Source organism: Trachypithecus francoisi, unplaced genomic scaffold (assembly GCF_009764315.1).
Source record: "Trachypithecus francoisi isolate TF-2019V2 unplaced genomic scaffold, Tfra_2.0 Contig01474, whole genome shotgun sequence".
NCBI lineage: Eukaryota > Metazoa > Chordata > Mammalia > Primates > Cercopithecidae > Trachypithecus > Trachypithecus francoisi.
In genome coordinates, this window is record NW_022681435.1 from 18,406,309 (window position 1) to 18,431,264 (window position 24,956).

Here is a 24,956-nt window from a genome sequence, read left to right on the forward strand (position 1 = left end):
GCTCTGATATCAGCAACAGCAACACAACACGGAAACACTTTCTGTAACTGGCTTAAAACCAAACCAAAACAAACAAAACAAACAAGAAATCGGTCTCAGTCCATCACAGACAGTCAACCAGCTGATGTCTGGTACAACTAGGGACATCCCATTGGACCATATCCAAATTAGGCGAATGTCTCATCACAGCATTCTCAAATAATGCAAATGCCTGGCTGTGGTCAATCAGGTAATTTATTTACTTTGTCTCTGTGTTTGGCCTATACACATCCATGGCTCACCTGTGCAATTTTTTCAGAGTTTCTGGAAAAAGTATGGCCTAAAATTTTAATGCTGATCCAAGTTATGCTTCAGTCGTAAAGGCAATAAACAAAGATTTCCCCTGTAAAATGTTAGGGAATATCACATGCATATACCCTTCTATAAGCTACTCAGTATCTAAAACCAGTGAAAAAAAAAAAAACTATCTTAAATTTGGTGTTTATAATTATCATGCATGACTTTAACAATTTGAATGCATCTATCTACATGTAATATTGTATTGGTTTACAGATTTTAGATTTTTGATATGAAGGAAATAATACCACACAGAAATTTCTGCACCTTCTCATTTTATTCTTGTGAAAAATAATCACAATATCTTTTTACCATTTTATTCATAATACATACAAATTTTTAATCAAATATTCTCTATTAACTGGAATTTGGGGAATAAACAACCTTGTATATTTTATTTGTGTGCATGTTCAAGACATCAAAGGTTTATCAAACTTTTTCTGTAAAGAAAAAGACAGTAAATATCTTAGACTTGAAGGCCAACTCGAAGACGTAAGCTTCAGAATTTCTGGGTTTTAGTTTATGCACCTAATCAGCTTTCCCATGGAATGCCAACTTGTTTTTGTAATTATTTAAAAAGTTTTGAAAAAAAAATCCCATTAGCAAGATGAGAGTATTCTTCTTGCTCCATATGCTGGCTAATACTTAAAATTGACATCATTTCTAAATTTTTGCTGCTCTAATGGCCAAATTTCCTATTTTGCTGATGGCCTGTTTCTAACCTTTGATTATATTTATTGTGTCTCCAATATTATCACAGAATTTTTAAAATTTTAAATGGATGAAATTGTTTCAGATACTCTAGGACTCAAACATAACACATGATTTAAGTACAAAATTTAAGTACAGAGAAAACGAGTAGATGTATAGGGCCAATTTTTTGTGTTGTCATTTAAAATTTCAGTCTATGTATGTACTGTATAATTAAAAATACATTGCATAAAAACAGGTTAATATTTTTCATAATTATAATTTTCCATTTATTTTGATGTTTAAATATATTTGTCTATAAAATAACAGGAATATCAATAATACGAAAACAGAGCTAAGGTTTGAGCACACATACTACAGAAATTGTGTACATAACAAGTATGATTTTACTGGAAAAGTAATTTTTCAAAACCATAAAAGTAAAAAGCCAACACAATATAGGACTTCTGCCTCAACAGTAGCAATTTCTCATTTATTTTTTGACTTATTCTATTTTTTGCACAAAAAAAGAAACTAAATTATTCCAAATCACCTAGATTATTTTCCTCACCCCTACGAATGAGTCAAAATCTAAAGTTAATGAGTGTTTCTATGCTTAGTGGTAGTAAAATCTAGTCAACTATGATTCAGCAATTACAGTCCTTGGCATTTACCCAAATGAGTTGAAAACTTACATCCACAAGAAACCTGCACACCAATGTTTATAGCAGCTTTATTTGTAACTGTCGAAACTTGGAAACAACCAAAGTGTTTTTCAGTAGGTGAATGGATAAACTGTAGTACATCCAGACAATGGTATATTAGCCAGCACTAAAAAGAAATGGTTTATCAAGCCACGAAAAACAAACAAACAAACAAACTTGGAGGAAAATTAAATATATAGTACTAAGTAAAAAAGCTAACCTGGAAAGACTACATAATATATTATTCCAAGAGTATAATAGTTTGGAAAATTCAAAATGAAGGAGAAAGTAAAAAAGATCGGTGGCTGCCATGTGTTGGAGGTAGATGAATAGGAAGAGCATAGAGAATATTTATGGCAGTGCAATTAATCTGCATGATAATGGTGAATACATGTAATTATACGTTTGCTAAAATTCCTAGACTTTATAAGACCAAGAGTGAACCTGAACATGAAATGTAGACTTTGCATGATGATGTGTCAATATAGGTGTATGGATTCTAACAGATGGACCACTGTGGAGTGGAATGTTGATAATGGGGGGAGGCCATGCCTGTGTTGGGGCAGGCCTTGCATGAGAACTCTCTGTACTTTCTGCTCAATTTTTCTGTGAACCTAAAACTCCTCTAAACGTGAAGTTTATTATAAAATCTTAATTACTTCACGGTAATCGTTCACAGTGTGATGCAAACCTGACTTTAAGTTTTCTTTGCAGGCTGTGGCCTTTAGTTCTATTTGCAACTTCTTCATCTGGTTGCTGCAGCCTTGATGCGTGATTTGCAGTTTCAGTGGTGATAAAGAGTTAATTACAAAAGAACTAAAGCATAGAGATCTGAATAACTAGACGTAATAAGAACAGTCCCTTACATAATGAATATTTTGTTACTGTGATCAGAAATAAAAGAACATTGCAGTATTTCAGGGGGATATTGAATTACTTCTTATCATTCTTATTGGGCTAAAATACAAATGCATAATTTAAAAAATTTTGATAGATTAAAAATCTAACTACCCTGAATAATAAATCTCAGTAAAGGTTTAAGTAAAAATGAGAAAAATAATTTCCAGTGAAAATGACCTTGCTAGACATATTTTAGAATTCTCAGATAGGTGAATGACTAAGAATTACAAAGAGAATAAATGATTTTTCTTAGTAGTAGTAGTCATTCAGATTACACATTCTAAGAATTTAAATACAAACAAGCAAACAAAAAACAATTCAGTGATGAGTGGTGGACAGGGGTTAGGAACAGAAGGAGCAGAGAGTAAGGGATGGTGCAGTGTCTTGGCTGCAGGGGTGGATACAGCAACCAACACATGCAGTAAAATTGCATAGAACTAGTATTACATAGCATTGACAGTTGCACAATATTGTGAATATTCTAGAAGCCACTGAATTGTGCACTTTTAAATGGTGAAAATAGTGAAAAATGTTTGGAAGTAAGTATATGTATACACACAAATGAGTACAAGTAGAATCTGAGTGAGCCTAAGTGGAGTGCATCGATATCAGTGTAGTGATTGTGATATTCAAAGAAACTGGACTCAGTGCAGTCTCTATTCTTTCTTATATCTGTACATTCCTTTAAAACTATTCAATAAAGTCTCAGCATAAACCATCACTGTAGTAAAAATATCAACAAAATTTGCCAAATATTTTCTTTCATTACTGAAGTAACCATATACATAGTAAGAAAATATTGTGAAATTTAAAAATGGACATTTTTGAGAAAACGGTAATGAAATACTTTTAAAATAATAGAGTAGAATTGTATAGAGAAAACGGACTAATCTTCAGTATGCATTATATATTATACTAGCAGTCTATACCCTCAAAGACATGAATTTCTGTGATAGAGATTAGTAATACAAAGATGGCCCTATTAAAATAATCTAGTTCTTGGTATCTTACAGCATCTTAATAAAACTTTTGAAGAACACAATTATTTAACAAGAAATTTGTCGAGTATTTTATTATCATGCATCTGTGCTATACCCTAATTATCCTGCACTTTGTAGTAATGCATTTACATGATTGACTATAACCTTCTAAAACAGTACATAACTAATAAATAATGATTTTATTAGTGAGAATAATTTAGGACACCAGGATTAATGTCCCATAGCGTTACGTATGTGGACTGGTGGTGTAACTTATTTTCTGTAAACATAGGTTAAATAAAATCACTAATGTTCAAAATTACGCATACTCCCCACACATTCACCATTGTAAGACAGAAACCTTAATCATCAGCCATTTTTACGTGGCTACAACACTATGTTTGGGAAGTTTAGTATTAATAGTCAAATAAAAATATATGCTATCATGTATTTGGGCACATATATTCTACTCCCATGCTGATCTCTTTGTAAAATTAGATCTGGCTTTCCAAGAGCGCCTACTTATTTTTCAGAATATATTTCAAATAGCTAAGTTCAAACAGCATGCGTCTCTTTATAGACATTCCAGTATCACACAGGCAAAACCAGACCAAACAGAAAGCAGCAGAGACTTGACTATCCATTGTTTATGACACAGTGGGAGTGCAGGAAGTAATGTTGCTAGAAAGAACTGTGCTTGCTGCCCTATGTTTGACTATGTTAATAGTACAAAATGCCCTTACTCCTGGCCTAACTCGATTCCCTTGTAAACTGACTGATTTGTTAAATTACGTGTGAACAGACTAGTTTAATTTAAAGATATTGCCCAAAATAACTTTTCTATGATGATTAACGTGATCTTTCATAAAAGTTCTTTAAAAGAAACTAGCAATTAGAAATAGATCTGGTTGAGAACTAGAGTAAATTACACTGGTGTCATTCTTTCCACAAGAATTTACTGCAGCTATACGCCCCAAACACACGGTATTATATGTAGTATTCAAGAATGCCTAAAACATTAATCCTGTGCTATTGAAACCAGAGTCTGCGAAAGCCGTGGACATATGCACAAGCTGCTATTCAACCACACAGTTATTATATGCAAACACACACCCATATATTTGTACATTAATATATACATACACAGTGATTTCTATACATACATTTATACAATGCATATATGCAAACACATACACATATGCATGCATACACATTAAATTTATTTTAGGCTGTCAGATTTTCCCTGAAATTTTTTAGTAAAAGTTTCCTTCATCTATTTCTTAATGCCTTAAATAAATCAGTTCATATCTATCACCTCGACAATAGGCTTCTTTCTGGTTTTCCTTCTTTATGTATTCCCTAAATTAAAGAGTGAATCTTCCTGATCCTTTGAGGGATTTTTAGAATACAAATCTTATCCAGCATCTCTGGATCTTCAAATTCATTCTTTCTACTGGCTCTTTCAACATCTACATTTAACACTTTAATATTTCCCTCCAGCTCACATTTTCTCATACAGAAAATTCCCTCTTCCTTTTTGTAGAGTTAGTTACATTTGTTTCCACATTTTTGTTACCTTCAATTTCCAGCTGTAAGTGGCTCCTATGCATACAATTTAAACATTTTTTTCTCCTCGAGGTCACATCTATTTCACATGATCCAAAATATATTCTCTACTTGCTTTCTCTGCTTCCTACAGGCCAAATTCTCAAAGAATCATCCACACACAGACTTTGTAGCTGCTAATTTTCTAGCCTCTCTTTCATTCTGGCTTCTGCACTTTTTAATCAAACAAACACTTTTGCTCACTTCACTACTTCCTTCATGTTTCTAAATGCAATAAATTCTTTCGCTTATTTTCCTTTTTCCTAAGCTGTTAGAAAATTGTACCACTCTTGACCCTATTCTTATTTCTGAGTCATCTTTATTTACGTTTCACCAAATCATACTTTTTAGTATTTCCTCTTTTCTCTGCTAGCTGTTCTTCTTTACACTGATTGTTCAATTTTGTCATTATTCAAAATTTCATCCTAGCCCATCTATTATATTTATTCTCAATAAATTCTCTATTCACACACAACCTATATAACTTATCTTCTAAGCTACATTTTTGGTTCAGAGCTATTGTCTGAGTAAAGCTATTTATATCTAGCTGACAAGTAGACATCCCTACTAGGTTATATCAAAAACATTTTAAACACTGTATATAATCTATTTTTCACCTTATTCATGATTTCAGTGTATTTCCTGAGAATGAGGACAATGTTATTATACAACCATAAAACATACAATAAAATCCGATCTTTTAACCTTAGGACAAATACCACAAACCTTGTGATATGGTTAGGCTTTGTGTCCCCACCCAAATCTTATCTTGAATTATAATTCTTATAATCTCCATAATCCCCGTATGTCAAGGGAGAGACCAGGTGGAGGTAACTGAATCGTGGGGGCGGTTACCCTCCTGCTGTTCTTGTGATAGCTAGTGAGTGCTCATGAAATCTGATGATTTTATAAGGGGCTCTTCTCCCCCATGCTTAGCACTTCTTCCTGGCACCTTGTGAACAAGGTGCCTTGCTTCTCCTTCGTCTTCTACCATGATTGTAAGTTTCCTGAAGCCTCCCCAGCCATCCTGAACTGTGAGTCAAATCCTTTACCTTTATAAATGACCCAGTCTTGGGCAGTTCTTTACAGCAGTATGAAAAGGGTCTAATACACTTTGAAATTTACAACCTGTATTTACGTTTCATTAATTGTCCAAATAATATTCTTTAAAATTATTTATATTCCTAACCCAGCATGGATTAACTTATGGATTGCATTAAATTAAGATGTTTTGTTAGTCATATAACCTGAAACATTTCCTTATAATTTCCTTGTTTTTTTTGATATTAATGTAGCTAAAGTATACAAAGCAGCTATTTTGTAGAATTACTTTCAATTTAGATTTGTGTGATATTTCTTTATGATTAAATTTGGACACATTTTATTAGAAATATCACTGAGGTAATGTTGTGTGCATGCTAAGTGAGTCTCATTGGAAGATACAGAATCTTAATTTGTTTCAATATTGGAGATTCAGGTTTAATAATTTGGATAAAGTGGTATATACCAAGTTGCACCATTATAAAGATATTTTAAATTCATAAGTTAATTTTACACATATGTTTTGTGACCTCTACTTTGGCAAAATAGAATCTACTAGATTTTGTATTCGTTTGTGTATTTCGTCTTCTGTAATTATGTCGTACTACGATCTTTCAGCCTCCATTGTTTCTGACGATAAATTGGCTATCATCTGGGTTAGCGAGTACACCTGCCCTGATCAAGCTACTTAACTATATCAAGAGGCTGCTTTTCCACTCAATGTCCCTAAGAAAACGTTTATTCTACTGTTGCATTTCATTTGCCTCCTATCATTTTTTTATACAATCAATTTGTTTTCAGCATCAGCCTCATAAGCCTATTTATGTCTTTCATATTTTCCTTTATGATCTTTTATTCTCAAAATATTTATTAGTATTTCCCTCTTCTGTTTTCCATAAAAGGAGATTTCAAAATATATGCCCATACAAAAGAATAGCCAATATATATTTTTGACTTTATATAATAAGATACAGATGAGTAGCAACCTTATTATATTATCTTATGAAAAATAAAATATAAAAAACATATTTATTTACATATATTATACAAATATTATATAATATTTTTATATATTATAATAGTTGTATAATAATTAACTATTATATATTTAGATATCATTCAACCAATATATGACAGCTAATTATTTATATTAAGGAAATGGTGAAGGATGAGGAATTATAGAATAGAAGAAAGTGAAGGTGGGAGGAAGGATGAAAAATATCTAAATTTATTGTACTGGCTGGAAAAAGCATATAGTGTTTATGCAAGAAAAATCCTCATTTAATGTATGTGCTCTTTCTATTTCCTTTTATAAACATATTTGCATAAAAAATCCAGTGTGATTCATGTTTAAATATCAGGAATAGTTGTTTAATTACATAAAACTTTTTTATTTCCAAGCTATCACTTATTTTAGTCTTCTATTATTTTTGTCAGCAATTAAAAATTCAATACACAATTACTGAGTAGTCTTTGTTCAATCAATTCCTAGTTTAACACTTTTGATATTATTTTAAGTGAATTTTTTGAGACAGGGTCTAGTTTTTCATGCAGGCTGGAGTGCAGTGGTGCTATCACAGCTTATTGCAACCTTGAGCTCTTGGGCTCAAGCATCTCTCTCACCTCAGCCTCCTGACTATCTAGGGCTACAGGTGGGTGCCTCCATGTTAGACTAACTTTTAAATTTTTTTGCAGAGACGGAGTCTCTCTGTGTTGTACATGCTGGTCTCAAAGTCCTTGTCTCAAATGGTTCTCCTGCCTTGGGCTCCCAAATCACAGGGATTATAGACATGAACCACTGCCTGGCCTGAATGCAATTGTTTAACTTCATTTTAAATTTCTTTTAGATTATAGGTAGAATTGAGATGTATTTGTCTATAATACTTTATATACTATAACTCTGATTAAATGATTTATTTTATTGAGTAATTGTTTCTATATGCCTTGGAATTTTGTGTGTGTAAACATCTGTCATCTGTTATTAAATACAATTGTACTTTTTTCCAATTTTGAGACCATTAAAGTGTTTTCTTATCTTCTATGCTGTCTTGTACTAATAATTCTTTGTTGAACACAATGGTAAGAGCAGGCATCCTTTATTTGCTTCTGATCTTAGGGAAAAAAATTGTTTAATATTGCACCCTTTTTTATTTTTATTATTTATTTATTTACTTATTTTTTTTTTTTTTTGAGACAGAGTTTTGCTCTTGTCGCCCAGGCTGGAGGGCAATGGCGTGATCTCGACTCACTGCAAGCTCCACCTCCAGGGTTCAAGCAATTCTCCTGCCTCAGCCTCCTGAAGTAGCTGGGATTACAGGCGCCCGCCACCATGCCCAGCTAATTGTTTTGTATTTTTAGTTGCGACAGGGTTTCACCATGTTGGCCAGGTTGGTCTTGAACTCCTGATCTCAGGTGATCCACCCACCTCGGCCTCTCAAAGTGCTGGGATTACAGGCGTGAGCCCTTAATTATAATGTTAGCGGTAGGTTTTCCATAGATAACTCTTACTGGAAGGAGGATATTTCCTTCTATTCCTGGTTTTCTATGATAAATCTCAGCAAAAGCTTTCTTGGCATCTATTTTTAAAAAGCCCTGTGTTGTCTTCTTTCTTCTGTTAATGTAGTGATAGTCTATTTTCTGGATATTAAAATAAATCTGCTTTTCTAATCAACCCTCATTCCCACCCCTATTGTGGCACAATCATCATTTTCCTGTGGTAATAGATTTGATTTGATGGCATTTATTTAATTTTTTTGTTATAGACACTGTTCTGTAATTGTCACGACATTTTGGGGCATCATAAATAAGTCTTCTTGCAAGGTGTTCCTTCTCGTCCTGTTTTTTGTTGAAGGTGGCTGATCTGCCCAGCTCCCCCTTGTCACTTACGGGCCAGAACACGTGTCCCATGTGCAGACTGTGCAGGCAGCTGGAGCTCTCCGCTGAGCCCCTCTCTAGCAATTTCCTCAGTCTGAAGGAACCACCTTTCCCAAGACCTGACACAACTAGTGTGATACTCAGGCATTTGAAGTATAGTATCTATGGTCGTTGAGGACAATCCATACATTAGACAAATGCTTTGAAAGCCTGAAAGAGAGAATCATTTAAGGACTTAATTTACAGCCAGTGATCCACCTGTTGTCATATTACTAATCTAGCATGTCTCCAAGCTGAAGAGTAGTAAAAGTTGATGATTCAGCCCAGAGGTGAATTACAAGAGTAGCAAAGATGCAGAGAAAGTTCAATTCTTAACAAAAAGAGCTCCCAGAAATCCATAAAACGTATTTCTTTTAGGAATATCCTATTCATTTTCTTTAAAGCAGTTCTGTCTCTAAAATCCAGACCAAATTGCTACTAGGAATGGTTTTGTGGAAGGAAACTTTAAAAATTGAAATTTGGGTGGCATAGTGTGACCCATGCCTGTAATCCCAGCATTTCGGGAAGTTAAAGCTGGTGGATTGCTTGAGCTCAGGAGTTTGAGACCAGCCTAGGCAACATGGCAAAACTCTGTTTGTACAAAAAAAAAATAGTTAAAAATGAGGTGAGCATGGTGGCACATGTCTGTAGTTCATGTCACTTGGGAGGCTGAGGTGGGAGGCTGGCTTGAGCCTAGAAGGTGGAGGTTGCAGTGAACCAAGATTGTGCCAGTGCACACCAGCCTGGATGACAGAGCCAGACCCTGTCTCAAAAACAACAAAATGATTTTTGTATTGGTTCTCAGATATCTGGAATTTGTTAACTGATCTGAGTAGCTTAAAAGCTATTAAAGAACACTTTTTCCATTGATAAAGGGCACACTAGGAGCACGTCATACAGTTGCAAAACAGTCATTCAATTGTATCAACTATAGATATAATGACGCCAAATTATTAAAAGTAAAACATTTTAGGTGGCAATGTAGTTGTCATAGAATAATGAAAATAAGAAATATTATATAATTTACTAGTTGTTATTTCTTGTAAGAGAGGTCAGTTAAAAAATGTTCATCTCAGATCTTTGTCACCAATTCAACATCCAAGTAAGAGATCAGAAAATTCTATAATTAAAAGGAAACCCTGTCTCCTCCAGCCTCATGGTCAAAATTTGTAAAAATGAAATGCCAGATCCAATATTCTCGGTGGTCAAATTAAACACACACTTAATTCACAATCTGTTATGTTAAAATTAGAACATTGGCTGGGAAGGAATAAGACGTTTAATATGAAAACAGAGACACAAAGGCAGATTCCACTGAATTTGGGAATCTTGAATCCCTAAATGCTATCAAGTCTCCTTTATCAATAGAAGAGCCCTGTCTTTTCTAGGATTGAGAAAATCATCCACTCTTGAATGAAGAATTTACAATCACCACCACTACTCTAGTTGCCTTTCTAGGAAAATCTGATTCTCTTAAGGACCCATCTTCACCATTTCTCATTGCGTCCAAACCTAAAAACTCCATTAAAGTTCCCATATAACTCAGAGGGTGAGGTAGGTGTGACCTCTTAGCATGTGTGAAAAACACTAAACGAAATGTCTGTCAATATTATTGATAGAAATCTGGGGTACATTTATGAAAATGGATCCTAAAATTGTTGGCCTGTGGTTAAAGAAATGTAATGAATTAGGAAGAAATGATTGAGATACAAGTTTATTAGGCAGGGATTCTGGGTGCATTGGTTGAGTTAAAGATTCTGAGAGTGGTTGTCTTGACTAGCTGTTCAGTTGCCTGAAACTTGAATCCTAAAAATGCTCAAATGCCAGTCTTGGTATGTTATAGAGGAAGGTATCCAGAGACTCATGAAGATTGGATTGCTAGACTAGACTTACTGTGTAAGATTTATTCACTCACACCCTAAATTCATCCCTCAGTCTGTTCATATGACTTTTCCCCCATGAAGACTGAGAGAGGTATACTCCTGGCAAGAGGCCCAGTATCCTTGAGGAATTCTAAAATGATTCAAACTGGCAATAGGAACTGCTGCCATCAAAGTAGGTTCTTTAAATTCTGTGGGGTTGATTGATTCTGGGGTTGCAAGGGTCAAGAAGTGACACTTTGTCACCTACCGCAAGGTTGGCACAGCTGCTCCAGTGGGAATGGGGCCCACAGCCATGAAAAGCCAGTTGGTTCTGGCTGGTTAGAACTCCCTAGTATCCCAGTCCCATGTGACCTCTGGACTCTGTCTAGCTTCAAGCAACCTGGTTATTATTCACTCGCTTTATACATTTTTACATTACGCCTGCATGGCTTCATATTTAGACAAACAGAATCCAAGTGGCCCTATGTGGATGTCTTTCCAAATTCTAGCTGCAGCAGCTACTTGAACTCTGATCTCTGTCTCTTCACTCTGGAAAAAGGCAGCGATCCTTTTGCAATAACCCTCCCTGAACCATGGCCAAGACAGACACTCCAAGGCACAGATGCAAGGCAACCCAAGATATCACCTTATTTGTTTGCCTTCCTTCAGGGACTATGGTGCTACGCTGATAACTATACAGTGTCTTAAGCAGTTGACAGATATATTTGCCCAGTGTTTGAATTGTTTATGGGAAGCAATACATGACCCAATTTATTCCATCATGGCCATAAACCGTAGTGGTCATTTGGCTCTGGACTTTCTTTTTTCCTTCCTTCCTTTCTTTTTTCCTTCCTTCCTCCTTCCTTCCTTCCTTCCTTCCTTCCTTCCTTCCTTCCTTCCCAATTTCTCTGCTGAGGTTTATTGACTCTTTTCTGATTAAGATAGCATTTTACTTATCTGAACATATTTTTCTGTAATTCCTTGAATTCCTTTCAAATACTAGTCTTCTAAATCCAGGATCTAGGCTATCTTGGGTTCAAATGGACTGTTTTGTAACTATACAGAGAGCACATTTTTCTCATCTTTGCTTGTCTGGTGTTTTGTTTATTTTTTATCAGATGTATTTCTTAGTGGATGATACAAAGTAAAGTACTTAGATCTTATTGTTTTTCTCAGAAGTTGATTCTAAATAAATTTGCAGATTATCAAATAAGAAAATGCACCCATTCTTTATTCTTCCTTATGTAATACATATTTAAACTGTATTCACATATATCTTTAAACACTATACATTTTAAAAATCAGTACATACGTTTTATAGGTTTGTTTTTATATTTATTTTAAAACATAACGATATAATTTAAATATTAAATTGTTAAACAGTCCTAATTGTATATATCCTATGGGAGTAAAAGATAATTTAAATCTACATTTATTATGCTCAACTCGGTAAAGAATATTTTAAAAGCATGTGATTAAAAATTTCCCTGGATAGGGTATTATTATTTCTAAACATTGACGTGACAAGCAACTTGTTATGTTTCTAAATATTTGGCAAATTATAAATCACTATTGCTGAGTCTCAATGCACACAGAAAATGAAGATAAACTGAGAAAATTGTCAAATTTTTATTATCAACTTTGGCTTTAATCATCATTTTCTCTTATTTAGGCTTAATTTCTTAATTTAATTGTTTGTGAAATTTAAAAAAAAATATCGGGGAAGCTTTCTTATTTACCTCATGATATATTTGTATCTTATCCCTCCAACTTGAGAGGAAGCATGCAAAACATACCTCATGTTTTCAGTAAGACCCAAGTCAGACTTCGCCTACACCTTTTCCTTTGAGCTCTGTTGCTCCTGAATTTTATTCTGGTTTTCCAAGGCATGAGAAGTGGGACATGGCTTTAGGCTCTTTTTAAAAATATCAGCCATATGGAAGTAACAAGAATCAAGAAGCTACAGGGAAGCATTCTTTTTAAGAAGAGAAAGCTTTTACTTCCTTATTCTGAAGGCGTTTCTTTAAAATGTTGGCAAAATATTGTGTATCTAATTACTTAAATTTGCAGGTAACCCCTATGGGGCTCTGCATGGATATGGACCGATCTTGAACTTATTCTCACTGCTTGAACGTAAGGCCAGTGAAGATCAAGAAGAGATTATTGAGTTAAAGCACATGGCTGAGGCCCCAAATTACAACTGCAAATTTTTGCTGTGCCTCTTTTGTTCACATATCTCTTCTTACATTATTGATACTTTTCCACGCCAAGAATTTACACAAACTAAATGGGATTTATGGATCTATACTGTGGAATAAATCAAACAGGATTTACTATTAGCTAATATAAACAAAACCTTTGATTATTAATTGCATTTGAACTCATATGTCTCATTCATCATAGTATGCTACACAGAGGCTAAAATCATTTCTTGTACACAGTAGGTAATAACTGCATGCTTATCACAGGATTTTAATAAAATGGGTCACTGATACTAGAAAACAGATTGAAATTTCACTTAGTGAAGTGGATACATTTGTGTGTAAAATGATACCTTCCTATACTTTTTCTCGAACTAGAATAAATTAAAATGGCACAAACAAGAGTTTGAAACTGGTAATTATTTATTTGTGCTCAATATTCTCTGAAATTCTATTGTAGAGACTTTGGGATACTGCTTTTATATTTAGAAGGTTAATTTGAAAGTGTTATTGAGTTAGATATCATTGAATAAAAATGAAATGTTATCATGTGAAGCAAGATGTTTTATAAAGCTTTAAATATAGTTTTTCATAACTGTTGCGTAAGATTTGAGCAAATATAAATTGATAAAAATGGAAGCAGAATATCTTACCATTCTTCCTAGGCATTAAATAACATTAAGTTCTGAATAATACAGATAAAGGATTTTAACTTTTTATTTCAACCTCTATACACAGATTTCCAAGCCAGCAGTCAAAAAAAAAAAAAAAAAAGCCATATTTTTATATTTTTTGACCTGAAACCTGAAACCATGGAATGTATCATCCCAGATTTATTTAAATTTTTTAGGTTCTTCTAAAATCCAAATTTGTGAAATGTACTTTTCAGGCTTACTTACCCTTAGGTCATCTGCTTGTAAGCACTGATAATGGAACTTTTCCGTCTCCTATACATCACTTTCCAAGTCATTATTCCATTTTTTTCCCCCTGAGCAATCTGAGTTCGTCCGCTTTCAGCCTAATCCTGATCCTCCTAGTGAATAAGACTTCCTCTTCATTGCTCTTCTTTTGCAGACAAGATCTTTCTTCCCCACATAAGTCATAAATGGATCCCATTTCACATAGAGTAGATCCTAGCAAAACGCACTTAGAGCATGTGCTCTGAGTTCTTTCTTCCTTGGTTTAAATCCTGTCTTCAACAATTATTTGTCTTTGGGCTGTTTGTTAGTTATTTAAACTTGTTAAATCTCATTTGTTTTTTCATTACTAAAAAAGAATTTACATTATAGGGCTACCAAACAATCAATAAGATAATATTAAAAGGCAATTAGATTCATATTTGGAACACAATGATCCCTCAAAAGCCATGAACAATTATAATCATTAAGAAATAAACATACATTTTATATCTATTTTATTAAGGAAGTGAAGTTTCTACTGTTAAAAATATTACCTATGAATTCTCTAGACATTTCTGAAAATTGTTGAAACTTTTCATTATAAAACATTTACATTTTATATTCCAACTAAAAATCAAAGTGAAGTTATGAAGATTTAACATAGGCATCATGTTAAACAATAATTACTATGTCATACTAGTCCAAGTGTATTTCTTGAGTGGACAACGATAGAGATGTGAAAGTTTTTAAGTTTTCTTTTATGTCTTCACCTCTCACAAGGCACATACTATATGAGAGCAAATATTTACTAGTGCTAAAAAAAAAAGTTGTCTTCCAGCAACATATAAATCCACTTCATTATTTAAATTAACTATTTTTAAAATTATAGGTTTTAGAAGCAGTTACATTAAATTCAATGAGAAAATTATAGGATGCATCAAGCAAAAATTCAATGTTTGCAAATAAGACACCAACTTAACTAGTTTTTACGGATATTGCATATTTTTTCTTTGAAAATGAAATATGACAGACACATTCAAATTTTGTCTTTAGCTTGAACTTCTCTCCTGAACTCTAGACTCAAGTATCCAATTCTGCATTCAACCCTTTCACTTGAATGTTCAATGGGCCACACAAGTGTCACATGCCTCATCTCATTTCTGACTATTCCCTCTGGCCATTTTTCAAGCTACGAGTTAGATCATTTCTGACTTATGTCATTCCTAATCAAATCATACCTGTAAATCCTTCCATTTTCACTCAGAGCAAAACTCAAACTCCATGCAATGATCCCTGGGTTCCTCCATGATCTGCCGTTAATTCCTTACATCACTACCTTCCACTGTCCTACTACGCTGTTGTGGCCACTCCATGCACCCTGGTTACACCTGATATTTTTCTATTTCCAGATCTATGCATTTGTCTTCTCTTCCTGGTGCACTCATCTATCAGTACTCTCCATGACTTCGTGCCTCACCTTTGTTTTCCTTTCTCCGAATGTTACCTATTCGATGACTTCTTCTTGATCAACCAGTTAAAATTTTAAGCCCAATTAGAAATTTATCACCTTCATACTTGATTGTCCTCATATCACTTAGCAACATCTGATTTAGTTTTAAAATTATTTGTTTATTGTCTGTCATGTCATTAGGAATGTAAAAAAAAAGAAAAAAAGAAAAGAGATGCTTTGTTTGTTTTATTGGTTGCTATATACCCTGTGGCTGGATAGATAGAAACTTAATAAATGGTTGTTAAGTGAATAATTATCAATTATTTGCAGATGAGAGGATATAGACACATATAAAAATCCTAGCAGTTATCTTCTTTTGAACGTGCAGAAAGAAAGGAAAGGTGACCTGTGAAGTTAGCATTTTTGACTAAGACAAGTATTTTCTACAAGTGCAAGAGTGTAAGTTTCTCTTTCTCTCTTTCCTCTCATTATCATTTTAGGATGGAAAGTTCTAAAGAGGTTTATTACCTAAATTAAATAAGGTCTGTGGGTGTGTGTGCACACACATGTGTGTGAGTGTGTGTGTCTGTGTGTGTGTGAAAGAAAATGCATGCAAATGTGTGTGTGTGTGTGGTTCATTTATTTAAATGGAAAAATTGCTCAGCCATTAACTTTATGGTTTCAGTATACAAATCACCTATGAATTGTTTGGTATATCATACTCATGAAATAATTTTTAAAGTAAATATAGATTTTAGGCTTTATAAATCACCCAAGATGGCTCCAAGATTGTTCATTGTTGTACAATCCATCTCCAACTTTCCACTTTCTTGAACAGATAATCATAGTCAATTGCCTCATTCCTTATTTCCTCCCTCATTTCTCTGTTTCTTCCACTCCCTTCCCTCCATCTTTCCCTATCTTCCTTTTTTGTCTTATTCTCCTTCTCTAATATAATAATCTTCATTTGATAACTACCAAGTATCTCTACAAAAGTACATAAAAAGGAATAAAATAAATTAATCATTGTTTCAACCTCATTCTTTTGTTGATCAAGATGTAACAGGATATTCAACAATTTAATATTTTAGCTAAAGTTGAAATAATTTTTTGTACATGTGATTAGATTGGATTTTCCATCTACAACTAATTAAAGCCTAATTTAGATTTAAAAAGAATCTAGAGTAATATTTCTTCACTGTGATTCAGGATGATGTATTCTTGTTTTAAGTTGGCATATTGAAAAGATGGTATTCCTTTCAACTGACAGCATGAATGTGAGCTAAAGAGACAAAGGGTATTCACATTAAGCTTGCAGAGAAAGAGTAATCCAAAGAGCCTCACTGAAAGCAGACAGGAAACTATCTACTCACTGACTGGCTTATATGATTTTCACAATTAGAATGTTGTGACCAAAATACTGAATATTTTAGTATTTACTGTTACAAAGGAAAAATTAGATTTAATATTTAATTCTACATAAGTCTATCATTAAAAATATTAGGCACAAATTAATAGCCAAATGCAGACTACCAATTTCTAAAGCAAATGCAACATAAGAAAAACAGCTTTTCTCTCTAACTAAAAATAAATTTTTAAAAATTGCAGGAGGAGATGGAGGCATGTGTTTACATATTTGGACAAAGACTTATAATGCTTTTCTATGATATAAGCTAAAATAATTACAGGCGATTAACTCCAAAACCAAAAATAAATGATTATGCCAGGTACAATTGTCTCTCAGTATCCATGGGAATTTATTTCTAAGACCCCCTACAGATAATCTGATGATACTCAAGTCCTTTTATAAAACGGCATGGTATTTGCCTATAACGTATGTACATCCTCATGTATACTTTAAATCATCTCTAGATTACTTATAACATGTAATACAATGTAAATGCAATGCAAATAGTTGGTACACTATATTATTTTGGGAATAATACCTAGGAAAAATAGTCTCTATATGTTCAGTATAGACACGACCATCATAAGCCTAACTACATTTTCTATCCATAATTACTTGAATCTTTGATGTGGAATCTGTGGATATGAAGAGCCAACTGGATTACAAGAAGTAAAGACAACACTACCTTCCCATAATCCACTTAGAAATATGTTTTCTTTCTTTAATGCTACATAACTTTTCAGGTCTCGATTGTCTTGTTAAAAGTAAAAGAGAATTTTGCTATTCTTGCTGAATAGACGGAATAATGTATATCAGAATAAGGTATCATAAAACTAAGGTAATAAAATTACTAGGTATACTACTAATAAAACAAAGCAATATAAACTGTGAATGGTTGGTTTACTTTCCCAAAAGAAATCATAGTATCACACGTGGATTTACAAAAATTTTTAAATGTTTCCCTTGCATAATTGAAATTGTGTGTGTGTGTGTATTTGTGTGTGTGTGTGTATAACTTTTTTACTCTTGGGGACATAATTATTATAAAGCCAACTCTGAAAGCATTTTTTTCTAGTGTTTCGCCTGCCACACCATAAGCTTTATCAGTGAGCCAAAAATAAATAGCCTAAACCTTTTATAATAGCTGTCACTAGAAAGCTAAACAAAGTCACCATTCATCTTACTCATAGTCATTTTACCCTTTAGCAGATGTGTTCTTTGAACAAATTTATTGGCCTTATGAATAAAGATTAGCACTACTCTGTTCAACTCTGTTGGGAAGAATATTATTCTACTGTAAATGGACACAACATTCAACTAAATGAATGTTTACAAAGGGAAAAACATATTCTTTGAACTAAGCTTTCTGAATCCAATGTGGAATTGGCTTTCTCAGGGATATTTAATGAATATGTAATATTCACCACCATCCACATCTGTAAATATGCGCATAAAAGAGAATTACGTTTTCAATTATAATGTTATACTGAGCAATTCAAAACTGAATTTAATAATATTTATAGTTACAAAGATATTTATATGCATCATAATATTATTTGTTTTAATATTTATTTTTTGGTTATAATAGTTTCTAAACACTCATACATATTTACACGTGTATGACTCATGAAGAATTGTAAACAGCTCCCCTTCTTTTACTTCCAAGAATAAAGGTATATGTTGAAATACAAAATTGTAGTTGTTTTTGGAATATTAAGTATACTGTATTCTCATCACTCATCTACATTTATTTTGAAAGTCATTAGTCATTTACAATTTCATACGTAAACTGGGTGGCTCAGGTAACCAGGACAGTGTTCATCTCCACTGTTTAGCCCCTTCTCTTCTGTAGACATTCAATAGTGTGGCAAAGAAGTGAGCTCCTGTAAGGATATGTGTACCATTTTAATTACATGTGCCTAAAAATAATTAAATACATTTAGCATATAATCATGTAAATAAGTGCACTTCCCCATAAAAATACATGAACAATTTTAAGTTTTAGTATTAACAATCACCAATTAGGAAATGCTAATTTATGTATAACATGATGCACACGTTTTGCAAATAGGTTTTCAGACCAAGGTTTTGAGCTTAAAAGTTACAGACAATTGAAAGAAGGAAAATAACATACCTTTGGCTTTCTTTGCCTGTGAGCATTAAATAACATGGAAAAAACAGAAAACATTTGATTTTCCAATATCTGCTTCATTCTTTTATGATGAGTAAGAGAGGTGAATTTTTTTCTTGAAGTATTTTATAGCCAAATAATGACTTGTAACTGATTCTAATTAATGTTCATGACAAGGACAGTGAACTGAACTGAAAATACACAAGTTCCTGACTTGGCTAAAAGGGTAAGGTATCTTAGATGGCTTCCCACGGATTGTGGAGCATGAAAAAAAATCTGTGTAATCTGCTAATTTCTCTCTCTCTAATAGAGATATGCATTGGAGTTATATGCTAGGACATCAAACAACAGTTTTAGGTCTTTCCCTTACAATTGCACTTCAGATGTTAATAGAGTTAATAAGGGAAATTGCTTTATTTTATGTTTAAATATTTTAAAAAGCATTACAGTGAGATAAAGTTACTTTTCTCTGTAGAAGATGTATGAGGTGGCCAGAAAAATAATATAATTTCTTTTATTTGGAATCTTGTTACCCAATTAAACATTGCTTCATATGGAGCTTGAGGTATTTCGACTCCAGCAGAGTTTGTTTTCAGGTGAGAAGGTTCCTGAAAGCTTGTAAACACTTAAAGGTCTTTTCCAAGGTCTTCATGCATCATGTCAATTACCTATAATTTTTAATCTTTAACTTATTATATCTGAGGCTAATTTGCATTACTCTACATTTGTCAACATTAAATTTCATTTGCCACATGTCAGCCTATTTAAGTAGCAAATTCAAAATGTATTGTAATACACTAGATGTAATTTGAGCATCACTATTTAGTGATTTTCCCCCAATCTCCACATTGAAATGTCCCAGCATATCAAGAAAAAGTTAACTGTCTAAAACAAAAAAATGGGAGGAAAAAAATAGAATTTGTATCAGAATGCCTTTGATTGAAAATATTTATGCTTGTAGATTTTTTAAAAACTAGCCACACTATTATTTCGTTGAACAGTGGTGTAGCTCTCCTTGAAGAGGTCCTTAACATCCCTCGTAAGTTGGATTCCTAGGTATTTTATTCTCATTGTAGCAATTCTGAATAGGAAGACATTCAGGCAGCCAAGAGAAACATGAAAAAAATGCTCATCATCACTGGCCATCAGAGAAATGCAAATCAAAACCACAATGAGATACCATCTCACGCCAGTTAGAATGGTGATCATTAAAAAGTCAGGAAACAACAGACGTTGGAGAGGATATGGAGAAATAGGAAAGCTTTTGCACTGTTGGTGGGAGTATAAATTAGTTCAACCATTGTGGTAGACATTGTGGCAATTCCTCAAGGATCTAGAACTAGAAATACCATTTGATCCAGCCATCCCATTACTGGATATATACCCAAAGGATTATAAATCATGCTGCTATAAAGACAAATGCACACGTATGTTTATTGCAACACTATTCACAATAGCAAAGACTTGGAACCAACCCAAATGTCCATCAATGATAGATTGGATTAAGAAAATGTGACACATATACACCATGGATTTCTATGCAGCCCTAAAAGGGATGAGTTAATGTCCTTTGCAGGGACATAGATGAAGCTGGAAACCATTACTCTCAGCAAACTATCAGAAGGACGGAAAACCAAACACCACATGTTCTCACTCATAGGTGGGAGTTGAACAATGAGATCACTTGGACACAGGGCAGGGAACATCACACACTGGGACCTGTCAGGGGATGGGGGACTGGGGAAGGGATAGCATCAGGAGAAATACCTAATGTAAATGATGAGTTGAGAGGTGCAGCAAACCAACATGGCACATGTATACCTATGTAACAAATCTACACGTTGTGCACATACACTCTAGAACTTAAAGTATAATAATTAATAATAATAATAATAAATTAGCCACACCTGTTTTTTATTTTAAGTTTCAGTTTCATTTTGGCAACATTATTTTTAAGATATTAAGTCTGAGGAGAAATCATAAACAGTTAATATTTACTGGTAACATTAAAGAAACTGGTAAAATAACACTTGACAAGTTTGAAGTATTAAGCCTATATATAAATAGGATAAATTATCATTAATATCAGTAAATTTTTACATTTAAAGCTTATTTCAATTACATTTAAGAAAAGTAAATCACGTACTTTGCTATTAAAGGAAAATATAAACATAGCCATTGAGAAAAATTTATAACAAAATTATACAAAAATACAAATCAGGAAGATTTGATTATATGCAGATAAATCTTAAAAAATAACAAATATTTATAAAACTGTTTTAGATATTTGCAGATTTTAAGAGGGAGTAAGATTTCCAAATAATTGGGAAATGTACTCATAACATATCATGTCTATGTGAATATCCTGATTGCAGTTCAAAGCTATTTTTAAATGTAAAATATGTGTAGAAGAATATGTCATTGTCTTACTACAGGAGGAGCCAGTATTGATAGAATGTTCTTGGAATGAGTCTAAGCTAATGCATTTAAAAGATTAAGAAAATCTATAAAAATATGTCATCATTTTGGAAGAATTGCCAAGTAACCAGAGTTATTCTCAAATAAAGTACATGCACTCAATATAAATTTTCTGAAGCTTAGTTGTATATTTTAGGGATTATTAAATTTTGATCAGAGGTGAATAAAAACATATTATAGAAATATATATCTTCCCAAAAGAATTGAAAGCAGGAACTTGAACAGATATTTTTACACCCATGTTCATAGCAGTATTATCCACAATAGACAAAAGGTAGGAACAAACCAAATGTTCATCATTATATGAATGGACATACTATAAATATATGTACATGAATATTATGAATACAAGAATAATATTTAGCCCTAAAAAGGGAGGGAATTCTGACACTTCCTACATGAATGAACCTTGAGGACAATATGCTAACTGAAATAAGCTGGTAACAAAAGAAAAATGCTACATGATTCCATTTCTATGAGGAAATGAGATGAGTCAAATTCATAGAGACAGACAATAAAATACCAGATGCCAGTGCCTGGGAATATGGTGGAATTGAGAGTTGTTGAACAGGTGCAGAGTTTCAGCTTTGCATGATAAAGGAAGTTCTAGAGGTAGGCAGCAGTGATGGTTGCACACCAAAGTGAATATACTTCATGCCACTGAATTGTACATTTAAAACTAATTAAACTGACAAATTTTAGGTCATCTATATTTTTTCACCCATGAAAATATATATAATCTATCTATATTTACATTTAATAGTTTTATCAGTTTATGTTAGCTTAATATTTGAGTATTGTACTATTAGATACTCTACGTATTTCATGTTATTAGGTTGGTGCAAAAGTAATTCGCATTTTTCGCGTTTTTGAAATTTGCAGCTTGATACTGGAATACATTCTTAAATGTGGTTATGTTATATTTCATTTCTCTCTTTTGTTTGCTAATCACTTATTACTTGCTGTTTATTTTATATTTATTTTAGACTATGGAAATAATGATAGACAAAACGCAAATTTGAGCAATTTTCTTATTAGTGTTCAAAATGGGTCATGAAGCAGCAGAGACAAATCGCAACATCAACAACACATTTGGCCCAGAAACTGCTAATGTATGTACAGTGCAGTGGTGGTTCTAGAAGTTTTGCAGAGGAGACAAGACCTTGAAGATGAAGAGCATAGTGGCTGGCCATCAGAAGTTGGCAATGACCAATTGAGAACAATCATCGAAGCTTATCCTCTCACAAATACATGAGAAGTTGCCGAAAATATCAACATTGACCATTCTATGCTTGTTCAGCATTTGAAGGAAATTGAAAAGGTGGAAAAGCTCAGTAAGTGGGTTTCTCACGAGCTGAGCAAAATTTTTTAAAAATTGGTTATTTTAAAGTGTCGTCTTCTTTTATCATCTATTCCCAACTTAAAGACTATATATATAGTTAAGAGGAAAAAATGATCTAAGAACATCAGTGAAGATGTCACAAATGAGCATCATTTATATGTGGTCAATTTATTGAAATCTGAATTATTCAACATATAATATTAAAAAGGTGTATTTGGAAAAAGCAGAGAATATAGATGCTTGCCTCATGACCTATATAAAAATACACCTAGTATGTTAAATAATCCTATGTTTAATATTCATGTTTAAGAAACAGTATAACATATATGCAATTACTGTCACACAATTGGTGGTAAAAATAAAAGGAGAGAAAATATCTAGGAAGCAATACTACTAAATTCTGGATTTAATTTGGTCCAACATACAGTTTGTATTTATCAACAAACCATGAATATTATTTTATATTTTTATAGATGGTAAATATACTATGTTTATTTTAGCTCATTGTAATAAGATTTATCTGTGCACTGAAAAATATCTAGCAAATAAATACTTATTTACCAGAACATTCTTTTCTCCTAAAGCAGATTATCTAGTAAGTTCCACTGAAATGTTAGCTGTCATTTGTCTCATTCTGTTTTTTCTCTATCACTTCTTCTTTTTTTATTTTTAAGTTTTAAAACATCACTATGTTTCCCTTTACTCAGAATTTTCTCTTTTCTTACTTTTTTATTCTCTCAAGACAGCATTATGTAATTGTACTATTGATAATCATAAAGTCGAGGAACAAGAGAAGTTGTTCCACATAGAAACAAAGTGAGCAATATTCTGAGTATTTGTACGATAAACTAAATATTCCTTTAAAGCAATGGAAGGCAGAACTTGTTTTACTCAGTGACAGTGATTACGCGCACACACACACACACACACACACACACTCTTCTGTCTGTCTCGCTCTCTTGGTCTCTCTCTCTCTCTCAAAGCAACACTGTATAGATATATATTACTTTTTATAGTACGCTAGTGATTTTATTGCAGCTAGCACAGCACCCAGATGACATACACTGGGAATAAACAGCCTCCACAACCTGCCTTAAGGCATCGTGAAGTTTTTCACTTTTTACAATGAAGTTTCAATTTCTCATGTGATTTCTAGGGACACATGTTGACCAAAGTTTTGGAAATGGACATGAATCTTGGTCTCCATTATCTTTCAGAAGCTGTCAAAGGGAGTTTTCTGGTACATGCAATCCCATTGAATTTTCCCACTGCACTGTGGGCTTCCAACGTGACTGCATCAGAAAGTGGATATATGTGGTAGATGCCTTTTTAAAGAGAATTTGTATTCTAATGAGATTCACTTAACCTAAAAATATTTATTTGAAAGCGTACAATTCAGTGGCATGTAGTACATTTGACATGCACTTGACAAACAAATCTATCAAGCTCCAAAAGATTTTAATAGTCCAAAAATAAAATTATATTTTCATTAAGTAATCTCTCCCCACTTCTCCACGCTCTCAGTCCCTAGAAACCATTAATGTGCTTTCTGTCGTATGGATTTATCTATTATGAATATTTTGAATAAATAAAATCACACAATATGTGACCTTTTGGATGTGTCTTCTTTCATTTAGCGTTATGTTTTTGAGGTTCACACACATCGTAGCAAGGGTCAGTAATTCACTCCATTTCATAACTGAATAACTTTCTCTTGTATATTTATGACACAATTTGTTAATCCATTGATCTGTTAGTGGATGTTTGGGCTGTTTCTACCTTTTGACTATCTTTTGACTATTGTGAATGGTGCTGCTATGAGCATTCTTATACAAGTATTTGTTTGAGCCTCTGCTTTTTTTTTTTTTTTTTTTTTTTGAGGCGGAGTCTCGCTCTGTCGCCCGGGCTGGAGTGCAGTGGCGCTATCTCAGCTCACTGCAAGCTCCGCCTCGTTCTCCTGCCTCAGCCTCTCGAGTAGCTGGGACTACAGGTGCCCGCCACCTCGCTCCCCTAGTT